Source organism: Passer domesticus, chromosome 1 (genome assembly GCF_036417665.1).
Source record: "Passer domesticus isolate bPasDom1 chromosome 1, bPasDom1.hap1, whole genome shotgun sequence".
In the NCBI taxonomy this organism is placed as follows: Eukaryota; Metazoa; Chordata; class Aves; order Passeriformes; family Passeridae; genus Passer; species Passer domesticus.
The window spans coordinates 132,439,129-132,452,755 of NC_087474.1; the positions used below are offsets into that span (position 1 = coordinate 132,439,129).

At 41.2% G+C, this 13,627-nt stretch overlaps 2 long non-coding RNA genes across 4 annotated transcripts in view; one reads left to right on the forward strand and one right to left on the reverse strand.

Annotated features, from left to right (window-relative positions):
- Window positions 1-4,692, reverse strand: part of LOC135281312 (uncharacterized) — a 34,821-nt gene extending 30,129 nt beyond the window's left edge. For 2 of the 3 annotated variants that reach the window (XR_010347998.1, XR_010348001.1), the window contains exons 1-3: window positions 4,539-4,690; window positions 4,224-4,291; window positions 2,764-2,882 (exon numbers count right to left, since the gene is read on the reverse strand). This is a non-coding gene — a long non-coding RNA (uncharacterized LOC135281312). Of the gene's footprint in view, window positions 1-2,763; window positions 2,883-4,223; window positions 4,292-4,538 lie in introns of all 3 variants that reach the window. The other variant, XR_010348002.1, reaches the window with a different exon arrangement.
- A 491-nt stretch (window positions 4,693-5,183) lies between these two features.
- On the forward strand, window positions 5,184-12,846 carry LOC135281323 (uncharacterized). Its single transcript, XR_010348003.1, has 3 exons — window positions 5,184-5,338; window positions 10,069-10,204; window positions 12,626-12,846. It is a non-coding gene; the product is annotated as an uncharacterized LOC135281323 (long non-coding RNA).
- The last annotated feature ends 781 nt before the right edge of the window (window positions 12,847-13,627 follow it).

The window sequence follows — 13,627 nt, forward strand, 5'->3', positions numbered from 1 at the left end:
CAGAGGCAGAGTGTGCTGCTGAATGCAGGAGACTTCGCCAGAGGCTCAAACCAGCAGTTACCGCTGCTGTCTCAGGCACTGCGTATTTCTACTGACCATGGCTCTTTGCCAAGCTCTAATTAAGACACTTCAGTGTGTCAGGGAGTTGTTAACCCTCCACTGCACATACCTCCTCCAGAAGCACCAAGGTATAAGCATCTTCCTCCTAAAAATCCCTGAGCAGCTTTCCTGTCACCAGCGCTCTGCAGTCTCCAAGCCTTTAACATTTTTACCTCACCAATTCCATAAATGAAGGTGACTTAATGAGGTAGTTGGCACTATAACTTTTAGCAGCATTTCTAAATGTAAATATGCATTTCAGCCACACTAATTTGGCATGTATTGCCATGTATATTTTCCTTCAAAGAAAAATACCTAAATTTCTCAAAGAGAAGAAATTCTTAAAAAAAAAAAAATACAGCAAGAATAGCCTGTTAAAAATTCTTTACTCTCCAAATAGTTTTTCATTTTATTCTTGAAGGCTGCAGAGCAGCAGCAATGTTCTTATAAGGAAAAAGAGGAAATCTGAATAATCCAGAACTGCATTTTTATTTTACAAGAGATGAAACATAAACACATTTGCTGATTTACTATCTATTGGTCTCACACAAAGAACAACTGCCACTGGACTGAATGAGGGGAAGCTGTGACAATAGTCAGAGGGGGTAAAAGGAAACCCATGCCGAGGCTGTTTGCATCTATATTGTTCAAAAACCCTGTTTAAGCCCTGCATCCTGTCTGTACATAGAAATCTTCCCTAATGAAAAGCAATATAAGTCACAATGTGACTGAGAGACAAACTAAGTCAATTTCATTCTAGTAACTAGGGAAAAAAATCATCTGAATTTGAATATGGGAAATGTCCACATGCAATAAAACCAACACGAAAAAGCAAACTGCGTCAACTTCTAGAGAGTTATAAAACCAGAAAATATAGTTGACTAGCCAGCTGCCCTCAAACTGCAGAGTATAAAAGGTATTCGTAATGGAGCCTTTGATTACTTTGCAGAAATAAATCTTGAATTTTACAAAGTCTAAACGAGGTAATTTGTAAGTGAATCCCACTTCTTTGTTCTTACTGTGCATTAGCCCCAGTGGCAGGAAAACCAGAGCTGTTGTCCATAAACCATTACTGATCTGATCTTGACTTGATCTGATCTTGTCCAAGTTTTCCCTTTTTGGAATTAAGTTCTTTGCTTTAGACAGTATGTTAACAACTAAAATATCTGATCCTCCCTATAGCTGTGTTTCTCTAAAGCATCATGGAGTTCTTCATTTCAACACATCCAGAACCCTACATAGGGTACATGAACATGCTTGTAAGTTTTCTCATTATTAGACAATGCTGAACATCACCTAGTGGCCTTAAGAATTGAGAGGGTTTTTTTAATTTAGTAAGAATAATTTCAAATGTTTTGTGCTGTTTCAGTTTTCTGCTGAGATTAATGCACTTTTTAAAAACCTGAAGAAAAATTTTGTATAAGGAAAATGGTTAATTCAGCTGGATAGAGTTTACAGAACCATGAAGCCTTTCCTACAGACTTGTATGAAGACAAATCCTGGAAGAAGAAGTGGTACCAGGAAAGCTTTAATCTATAGGTACTGTACATGCCTATGCTTCTCTGCCATATTTTCTGTCTAGCTGTAATCCACAAATGCCACGTATGGGAAAAGAGCTGTCCCACTCGGTGCTATTGGAACATTACTTCCCCTACTCAAAAGATCTGCCCTCAAATATATTTTTGGAAAGGTCATTTCAGTTTCCATAGAATCCTTTTGAACTCACAGGGGCAATATGTGCCACAAATGCTGGATTTTTTACACATTGGTTATGATATCCTAGGGCCCTTTTTTGAAACAAGCCAACCAATTTCTCATATAAACTTTGTTTTCTTTTTAACCACACTTTATTCTGCTTCTAAGAGAAACTAAGGCCATTTAGATTATGCCTATATATGCACTATAAGTAAATTGCATAAATATGCATCATATTCAAGTTTGACTTTACCAGTAAGCATAACAACTTCACAAAGAACCTGAAAGCCCACACTGAAGTAATTCTCCACCAAGTTCCAGGCCAGAATGTTGAGTACACATATTGCATGTGCAGCTAATCAGTCTTCAGTGCAAAGCCAAGAACACTGTATTTCTGTTCTCTTATTTTGTCTAGAACTATAAGAATTTTGTCTATGACGTCCTGTTTGCTGAAACATGAGGTTGAACTATGTATACTGTGCAAGACTTTGCTTGATTACATTGATGTTACTACCTTATTGCTCTGAACTACTGAGCACACAATAATTCCTATATCTAAGTTTTCAACTTTTCTTTCATTATACAGCACTACCTTCCAAACATACAAGAATGCTGCAATGGTTAATGCCTATTTCAGTAAGTTGGGTGAGGTATCTAAAGCAGAGTCAACTCAGCCTCCTTGGAAAGTGTATTCTTATAACTCCTTTTGAATTACATAAAGAGACAGCTGAGAATTACAGCTGAGACATCACAGGATGCACACGACATCAAAACTAGAGTACCCAAATTAAAAGTTTGATCAAGTTTTACTTATTAGGTAAGACAGGGAAAAAGTTTAACCAGGAAGCTTCTTGATCCCTGCTAACAATTCTCATTTCAAATTCATCCTGACTTTTCATATTTGAAGTAGAACAGGTTTTCTCAGTTACAGAATTAAAGTATTTTAAGGAGTGTAAGGCATTTACAGACCTCTGCAGGATAAATCTTCAGTCTCATTTATCTCCTCTACAGAAAATACAGTTGAAGAGAACACTGATTTACACAATTGAGTCCTTTAGATTACATCATTCCTTGGTATTCCCTTTATACTGAAAAATAACAGCAGTAGTGAAAAGGAAATAGTCTATTTTGAATACTCATTTTTAAGCAGAGAATTGGGTAAATGGTTTAGAAGACAAAACTACTTAAGTGAAAAACAACAAATTCCTACAACTATTTAGTATTTTTATGAACTTAATACATCTACCAGGAAATGCACAAATAGAACTTCCTATATATTTGGAAAAAACTGTGTTGATGCAGAGGCAGCAGAGACTGAATATAGTCCTGGTATAGCCTAGAAATGTTGCTAAGAAAATTTATTCCTTCCTAAGTATTGAAGAGCCACAGAATCAAATAACTGTGAAGATGCAATTTAACTGTCTTTTGCTGGCAGATGGACTCAGTCTTTCCCGACTGTCCTCTGCCTGAAAAACATGGTAATGCCAACACATTTCTACATATACTTGAAATATTTTTGATTTATGTATTTGAAACTTGTTTTTTTCATAAGAAACTCAGTCCATTCCCTAGAGGCCTGTAAGAAGTAGAAGGTAGAAATCAAGTAAAAGTCAACTGACAAAAAAAAGAAAGAAAAAGCTAATTACATAACAGATGCCTGCACAAGGCAATTTGAGAGATGCACAATACAAACAGGCTCCCTTCAATCTAAGCAGCCCACATTTTCTTCCTCCCTGCTCCACGAATGAAGAACCAGCTCTCTGATCTCTAACAGTGGATATACCTTTAAAGGAGAACAGTTCACTCTTTTGGCAATTACAGTCCTCCCATAATGTTAGAAGATCATATATTGGAAGATTACATCCATATATCTGTATCTACATATTTACATCATAGCATGTAACACCTACTCTCCCTGTTTCCTGACAGTCCACACTATAACAGCACTTCAGAATAACTGACTCCTAAGGAGCAGCACTGGGATGCAAATGCAAGGAGAAGCAGATAACCCGCAAGTTATTCATCCCTGCAAGTATCCCTTAAAGGAGGGATTTATCAGCTGGCTGCACTTCTCTCCCGCTCTGCACCCAGGGCTGCCCAGCACTGACAGTGCTCCCAGCCTTGATGTGCCATGAAAGTCACCCAGGACCCTGTAACCCTCTCAGCTAATTTCTACAGTGGTTGTTATCTATCCCAGCACTGAAAGTGGTGCAGGACAGAAAAGCAAGCTGTTTTAATAATTCTGTATGCTATGTAGAGAGCTCTTCCCTCAGTAGAAAGGGAGAGAGCAGAGGGGAATGAGAAGGAAGATGTGTCAGACTAATTTACATGCCAATACTATGCCCTCAGTTCCAAAGTACATTAAAAGAAAAAACAATTTCCTAAAATAATTTATGACCACGACTGTTTTATCACCCTTGTACACTTACCACTAAATTTTGAAATGCTGGCTTATTGATAATGAAGGTCTGTTATCTGGAAATCCTGGTAACTCCTCCTATGGAGACCAGAACCACTGTAAGCTGTTTGCAAAACAAGAAATGTGGTTGTCTGCAGAATTGTTTTGTACAACAGGACGACAGAAGTATTTGGGTCCTTCTTCTGATCTAAAACCCTTAAATAATAACTGGTTCTAGAGCCCAGCAAAGCCTGCAGCTATGGGAAAAATCTGATGCATAAGGCAGCAGAAACATCCAAGCAACTGCACTCAGACTTATTTCTGCCTTCTTGGATAAAGTATCCACCTTGTTGACCTGTCAGTCTTGCTAATCCACCTTCTATTTTCAGTTAATATCATTAAAGTTCAGCGTTTGAGAGCCTGGAGGGAGAGGCGAGCGCTCCATCCCCTTTTTCCACGGGGCGGTAACCAGATGTCAATGGCTGCAGCTGTGACTACATAATTACCTGTTTGCATGAACGCGGACCCCAGTTTAGATTTAATAGGTCAGACGACAATGCAGCAAAACGCATTTAGCCCACGATTACCCCTTTTCAAACATTCTCTCGCTCGCAACTTCGACCCTGGGAACATTGCGGGCACAGACTCGGGTCAATAAGAAACATTGGCCGGCACAATGGGGCTGGCCTCAAACAGCGCTGTTGACAGACACCGGCACAAAGGCGGTGAATAGAGTCCCCCTCAGTTCTCACACAGAGCGAAGAATGACTCAGTGTACTGCCGCTTTAGTGCTCTGTTTGTACAGTGTATACAGCTTTTGTCCCCCGCCACTGTTCCACGCTCAATGGGGGCTAAAGAGCCGAGGAAGTGAGGGCGGAAGAATGGCTGGGCGCTCAGCCGGCAGCAGCGGCGGCTCGGCCCGCGCTGCGCGGCCGCGGCGGGAGCCGCGAGATGGCGGCCACGCGGCCGCGCCGCTCCCCAGCGCGGGCGGGCCGGAGACAGCCCGCCGCTTCCAACGAGCGCCTTGCATCTCCTTCGGAAACACAGCAACCTGCCCTCCCGCACCCAGTTCAAGGCCTCCACTTCGACCGAGGCGAAAAACAGCGTGCGATTTGGAATTACAGAAGCCCTATGTCCCTTCCAAAGGTACATCAAAGACGGAGCTGTAATTTTACATCCTCACCGCAAAGGCTTAACGGAACTGAGAAGTGAACAAGACAACCACAGCTGTACATCTGTATTTCACACACATTTAGATTGTGCAAATAATGGGTCAGGGAAAATTTAACACATCTCTGATATTGCATATGCACCTCTGCCATTTTTTCTGTATAGCTGTAATCCTATAGCACCTCTCTTATTAGTTATCTATTGGCAGGGAAAAAAATCACTTCATGTAGATTATTGCTACTCTTCAAATAATGATTTTGGTCAACTTTCCCTTTATGGAAATGGCACTTGTATTATTTACATTACCATGCTGTGAGCATGTTTAAGAAACCACAGTAGCCCTCTAGCACGAAACCAGAAGTGTTACCTTCAGCTGCTTCCTATCACAGAATCATCAAATGGCCTGGGTTGGAAGGGACCTTAAAGATTATCTAGTTCCAAACCCACAGAAGTGAGCAGGGACCATTCATTATACAATATGCAAAATGTGCAGACTTTTTTCTATGGAGTGAAATCTTTGCTTGCAGAGAATATTAAGGTTTTTGAATTATTAGCATGAAGCTAATAAGAGATTTAGCAATTGCTGTTTAACTCATGCAGACCATACCACAGATAAAGTCATACATAATGAAGTCAAAGAGAAAGAACTGATTAGTAAGGTTTAAAACTGTGAATTGATTTAACAAAAAAGAAGGGAAAAAAAAGAAGAAAATTGTATTCTAAAATAAACAAATCCCTGGATTTTCATGAACAGAACACAAAGAATATTGTTCATTTTATCACTAATAGCAAAGATAGTAACATCATGTTCTCTATTGCTCTTTCCATTTCAGTTTTTAAGCTCAAAATATTAGAATGTTATTATGTTAAGCAGCTAGAGAAGAAAGCTCCAGAACACTAAAAAAAAAAAAAAAAAAAAAAAAGGTATTTAATGCCAGAAAAAAGAATTGAACCCACAAATTGAAAGTTTCCTTAGGTGTGAGCTAGTCAGAAAGATTTTGGGAGTCTTGAAGTTTTGACTTCTATTCTTGGCAAACAAGTTAAGAGCAAGTAATCTTAAAGATGTGTGAAGACTTTCTCCTCAGATACTTTATTTTAGAGCAGCACAAGAATTTCTAGTATTTATACCTACATAGAGCCTTATTTAAATAAGGCAGGCCTGCCTGCTCTGCACACTAGATGTAAGACATATGACTGCACTTGAGTATCCTGGCACTGACTATGTAAAAGTACTGATGCCAAAGTATGCCTGCAATCTTACCAAGGATCTGATCAATGAGTTACTGAACAGTTTTCAATTCACTTTAAAGCAGGAAAATCTTCACCTTTCAACTAATATTAGGGTCCTTAAATATCTCGCCACAGGCACATTCATAGGTCTAAAGGCTGATGAGCAAAGCTAGAAGAACTAACATCTAGCATGATTATTTCTTCTTATAATGAATGGAAAATTCTCAGAGAAAGCCCTTTCAGATTTGATCTATGATGTGAAGAAAATGGAGACAAACTCTACCAATTCTAAATCGTAAGGGATGAGGAGCAGACCGAGAGCTTGTGGGTGAGGATTAAACTGACAGCAGGGACAAGTGACATTATAGCCTACTACAGGTCACCTGATCAGGAAGACCAAGCAGATGCAACGTTCACAATCTCTGACCCTCATGGGGGACTTCAAGCACCCCAACACCTGCTGGAGGGACAGCACAGCAGGGCATAAACAATCCACGAGGCTCCTGCAATGTGCTGATGGTAAGTTCCATCTTCAGTGACAGAGGAGCCAAAGAGGAGAGGTCATAGAATCATGGAATGGCTTGGGTTGGAAGGGACCTTAAAGATCAATTCATTCCAGCCCGTGCCATAGGCAGGGACATCTTCAACTAGACCAAGTTGCTCAGAGGCCCATCCAATCTGTCCTTGAATGCTTCCAGGCACGGAGCATACACAGCTTTCCTGGGCAACCTCAGTTGTGCCTCACGATCTCAGTTCCTCACCACCTTCACAATACAGAATTTTTTCCTAATATCTAATCTAAATCAACTCTCTTTCAATGTGAACATATTCCCCATTGTTGTGTCACTACATACTCTTGAAAATAGTCTTGCCCCACCTTTCCTGTAAGTTCCCTTCAGGTACTGGAAGGCTGCAATTCAGTCACCCTGAAGCCTTCTCTTTTCCAGGCTGAACAATCCCAATCGTTCCCAAGGTGCTGTGCTGGAGGGGCTTGTGGGGAATATGAAGCTCAAGGGCAGCCTGAGCTGCAGTGACCATAAAATGGTGAAGCTCAAGGTCCTTAGGGCAGTGGGAAGGGCTCGCAGCAAGCTCACTACCCTGGACTTCAGGAGAGCTGACTTTGGCCTGTTCAGGGATCTGCTTGGAAAGAACCATGGGATAAACCCCTAGGGGGAAGAGAAGCTTAAGAAAGCTGGTTAATTCTCAAGGATCACTAGGAGGAATTTAGGCAAAAACACCAGAAGGCCTAAGTGCATGAGCAAGGAGCTCCTGGACAAACTCAAACACAAAAAGGAAGTTTACAGAGGGTGAAAGCAGTGGGACCGAGTGCACCCTCAGCAAGTTTTCCAATGAAACCAAGCTGTGCAGTGCAGTCAACACACTGGATGCCATCCAGGGAGGCCTTGACAAGCTCAAGAGATAAGCCCACGAGAACAACACAAAGGCCAACAGGGCCAAGTGCAAGGTCCTGCACATGGGTCTGGGCAATTCCAAGCACAAGAACAAGCTGGGCAGAGAATGGATTGAGAGCAGCCCTGAGGGGGGAGTACTGGTGGACGAGACTCTCTACATGATCCAGCAATGTGACTTGCAGCCCAGAAAGCCAGCTGTGCTCTGGGCTGCATCAAAAGCAGTGTGACCAGCAGGCCAAGGGAGCTGATTCTGCCCCTCTACTCTGCCCTCCTGAGACTCCCACAGGGAGTACTGCACACAGCTCTTGGACCCCAAACACAAGAAGGACGTGGACCTGTTGGACTGAGACCAGAGGAAGGTCACAGAAAATCACAGGATGGTGAAACACTGGACCAAGTTGCCCAGAGAAGCTATGGATGACCCATTCCTGAAGGTATGCCCCATCCTTCAAGGCCCAGCTGGATGGGGCTCTGAGCAACCTGGTCTAGGGAAAGGTGTCCCTGCTTATGGTGGGTGGGTTGAAACATGATCTTTAATGATCCTTCCAACACAAACCATTACATGATTCTATAATAAATCCCCTCCAACTTCCTTTCTTCATTTTTGTTTTTTTTAAGTCTAAATCACTGCTTAGCATGTTAGCCTAATCTACTCTTACCATACATTATTCCTTTCCACTCACCTACTATAATTTAGTTTTGGCTAAGTGCACCACTGCTGTATACTCCAGGCCCAAGCTAAGCATACTCTTAATAAATCTCACAGAAGCAGGCAAGTATTTCACAAACCTCCACATTACAGCAATGCCTTATTCAAGTCAAAGTCCCAGAAAAGGATATTGTATTTGCTGCCACGCATCAGTGCTGCTCTGCATCCCCTCCCAGGCTGGCAGCAGCAGCAGCTCTGCCTCCTGCCAAGCAGAGGATCACAGCTTGTTTACTGAGCTGTGTCTGGAGGAAGCAGAGCGCGTTTCAGTCTCGTCTCCAGCAGCTCTGTCAAGCCAGCTGCCAAGAACAGTCTTGAAAGGCTTCAGGGGAAACAAAATCTCGTACTTAGGTGATAATAGGCTGGTCCAGCACCAGCGACCCAAAGATGAGTGAGGTGGCACAGGCACTAATTGATCTGAAAGATTAAAACTTCAAATATATAAAGTCACAGGAAAAGAAGTAACTGAACTCTCCAAGTGAAAGGACAGATTAGTAATCAACTTATAATTACTACTGAGATTAGGATCTCTATGTTAATACTTGAAGTTAATGAGTACAAATTGCAGATAAATTAAACTCATATGCTACTTACATTTCCTTATGATGTATGGAAAAGACCTGAAAACTCTGATAGGGTTTTCACATTGCAGATTATAATTTTTAAAAAATTTAAATATTTAAACTAATGCTCCATTAAATCCAGAAGATTTCAGACGGGTTAAACATGCATGTTGAGCATTTCCATAAAGAAATGCTTTACATAGTTTTTTATAGGAATCATGAAACTCATTCAGTAAGATCTCACTGCTTTTGCAAGGCCTGCTAACTACTCTGAAAATAAAGAACATGAAGTTTCAGAGGACATGTACACAATCCTTCATTTCTTCTAGTAAGATCATTAATTAAAGAAAAATTGCTTAAACCTTTTTCCTCTTACCCTACTAACAAACAGTCACCAAACACTAATAAATGACTGGCATTTTTACTTGTACCCAAGGTTATTTCTCTGCCTTTAGAGTCATATCTCAGCTTCTCACTCAGGTTAAGTGGATACATGCTCACACAGTGTGACCATATTATGTGTACTTTTCCATGTGATCAGAGCCTGCCAAGTCTCAAAGCAGATTATTCAAAATATAGCTTCAGTATTTTTCAGAACAATCCCTTCAGTATTTAAAGAATTGGGGGGCTGGGACTGGATTTTAAGTTCTTTAGGCAAAAAAAAAAAAGTTAAATGCTAAGACAGGAAAATAAAAAATTTGCCTTTCTTGACAGCTATCACAGAAGGAAAAAGAGCTTTGGTGTTGTATTTAAAAAATGCTCCATGATTGGTTCTCATCATACTTCACATTTCAGTGTCCATAAATCATGGCTACATTCAGCAAGTTCACAAAGCAAAGACATCTGCATCCCTGCTTGGCTGCTATCGTGCCCAAAATGCTGACAGAGCCATGGCAGCAGTGACCACACACAGACTCCAAAATCTATTAAGGCAAGTTTTAACAGCTACTGAATACTCTTAGAACACTTTCTCAACCCCCCTTTTTTCTTTTTAAATATATGGGTCTTTACTTACACTGCAGTTCTTCCAGCACAACAGCAATACCTGCCTAGAATTTTAAATTCTATCTTGAACATTCTGGTTTTTTTTAAGAAAAGTCAGGCAAGCAGTCACAACAGCAGGGTTGTCAGCATTATTAGATGCTCCTTACTCAGTAAGGGGATATACATACAACCTAAGTGTTACTTTAGTACTATTGCCTCTGCTTCTTGCTCCAAAACATTTGGTACAAAAATTATACTCATTTGCTATTCCTGTCCTAGCTCCATGTAAGTGTATGTGAAAAGACAAGACGCAAGACTGTGGGTTTTGTTAGCATATTAGGGAGCAGAAAAGGAGAATAAATTAGTCTTAAATAAAAGACATGTAATAAAATGTTATTTATTTTTGCCTCTAAACACCACGCATTTATTAATTCAGAATTGCTGTGCTGCCTAGTAGCAGCAAAGCAGCCAAATCCCCTACACAGTTTGGCAACACTCAGCCTTAAAAGCCTTACCTTACTTTGTAGGAATTTACCTGGTTTTGTGCCCTGGTTGGGTAACAGCATCTAAACAGGCTGACAAGGAGTTACAGAAAGCATCAGGGGAAGAAAAGCATCTGTCATGGGTTTGGTGTGTAGGAGTAACAGAATTAATTTTATCAGTCTTTTGGGCCTATTCCAAGCTGCAGTAAACACCCACTCCTCCCTCTGCTGAACCATCCCTCTGATGGTTCTGATGACTTCAAATAAAAATGTGTGACTAAATAAATCATCAATGGCCAGAGACAGCTTTTAAGTATCTCCAAGAACAGAGACTCCACAACCTCCCTGGGTAACCTGTGTCAGTGCTCAGTCACCCTCACAGTAAAAAGCTCTTTCCTGATGTTCACAAGGAGCCTCCTGTATGCTGGTGTGTGCCCACTGCCCCTGGGCCCGTCACTGGGCACTGTTGGTAAGAGCCTGGCTCTGCTCTCTCTGCCCACTCACTTGAGGTATTGCTACACATGGCTGAAATCCCTCTGAGCCTTCTCTTCTCCAGGCTGAACAGCCCCAGCTCTCTCAGCCTTTCCTGATCAAAGAGATGCTCTTGTCACTTCAGCATCTTAGGGGCCCTTCACTGCACTGTCTCTTGAAGCATGCAGCCCAGAACACAGCCACAGCTCTTCAGGTCTGGCCTCACCAGGGCTAAGTGAAGAAGGATTGCATCCTGCCATCTGCTTGTCTAATGCAGCCCAGGACACTCTTCAGTTTCTTTGCCACAAAGAAACTGCTGCCTCATATTTAACTTGGATGTCCACCAGGATGCTACAGGCCTTTTCCAGCAAGCTGCTTTGCATCCCAGTGGCCCCAGTATGAACTGGTGCCTGGGGTTGTACCTTCCCAGGGAAAGGACTTCACACTTCTCTTGCTGAACTTGATGAGGTTCCCTCACACCATTTTTCCAGCCTGTTGAGGTCGCTCTGGATGGCAACACAACCATCCTGTGTAACAACTCCTGCAAGTTTTGCAGTCTGTGCAAACTTGCTGAAGGTACATTCTCATCCCACTGCTGAGGTCATGAATGAAGATGTTAAACAGGACAGGACCCATTATTGACCCCTGGGGTACATGGCTAGGTACTGTCCTCCAGCCTGAGCCATCTCCATACTATATAGCAGACTGAGAGGAATTATCAGTGAAATAATTCTGTTCATCTCCAGCTTTACTAATATCAACAATTTTATCTGTTACAGAAGATCAATTGCCATTTTCAAAAAAAGTTAAGTTTAATTAAAAATTCCTAATCTGCCAAATTAAAAAAAAAATTATGTGAACCCAAAAACTAAATAACCCAGAAGACACCAACCAAAAAATAAAAACAACATTAAAATCATTATTTGTGGAGGCTTGACTCATGCCTTCTAAGAGCTCGAGGTTGATATATATTACCTGCAGTGTTTCCCTAGCTGTGTTAATTCCCTTCTCAGACTCACTTACTGAAACTGTTCCAGAGGGGTGAATAATTACCACTCCATGGTTATATGATAGCATTAATTTTCCTGAGTAAGATCTTTGTTCTATGAAGTCTTATAATTCACATTTGGTCCCAAACATCATTAATTCAGTTTCTCAACCTAGAAACTAAATAGCTTCTGTCTCTGGGCAAGTCTACGCCTCTCAGAGGATTGCCATGCAGAGCACACGAGCCAGTTTAGGCCAAGCTTGTCTCCCAAAATGAAATCAAAGGCCACATCAGCACAGCACTGCAGCTCAACTCTCTGTGCTGACCAAGAGGGTTTAGTGCACAGTTACGCCCAACCTAATAAAAGCAGTTATACTGCTACAATAACCTGGACTGTTTTTTCATCTAATCCTTACTTCTGTTACAGGTACAGGTCAAACTGACCAGACTTTAAGCCATAAACATCTGCAGCTTCCTCTGTGGTTTAGTCAAGTACAGTTGCCTGTACCCATGGAAAGTACCACGTTTTTATAACTGGCAGGAATCTACCTCACTCACCCACTTCACCCAGAGCCACTGTGATGAGTGAAATATGCTGGAGAGCATTTTAAGAGTTTTCAATAAAATCCATAATCTTCTGCATCTGGACTGGCTGAGAGTCTGTGAGCCTTGTCTAGCTATTGAGAAAATTAATTACACTTTACTAGAGGTATTTAAGTGAAATTGTGTGCTAACAGCAAGGCTTTCTCAAAGGTGAGGGGGGAAAATTCTTAATATGCTGCACACAGAGATTCAAGTATTCTCATCAATCTCAGAACAAAATACTAGAAACAATTTTAATTCTTCTGCCAAGCCATGAGTTTATAATTCCAGTTTCTGCAGTTCTTGACAGATAGCACCTGGATTAGGGGAAAAGACAGAGTTTAACTACTCATCTCCTGCAGACAACACTGAAGCCTTCCAATGCAGGAATAAGCTTCCCAAGACTTTTTTTTCTATCGTGTATGTGTGTACGTCCACATATGAGAAAATGTGTGGCTTAAAGAGTATTTACAGACTTTGACATTGCCAAAAAAGCTCCAGGCCACCTATGGTCTGCTTTGTTCTCCCAAGACATTTTACACAGCATATTCCATCTCTCATTTATCACGATGCCCTGGGAAAATAGAACTGGCAAAACTTTTTTTATCAATAAATGCTACTAGTTTTGTGAGGGTTTTTTCTTACAAAGGTCATTGGATCTCATAAATCACTGCTACTTTAAACGAATGATAGAAGCAAAAGCTGAGGATAAAAATTGATTAGCAAGCTCATGTGCACTGCAGTGGCCATATTCCTAGGTCTGTGTTGTATTTTCTGTATCAAATGCTGCCCAGGGTGCCTCATTAATATGGACTAGTTGTACTGCTGAAAACCAACACCTGTCCCA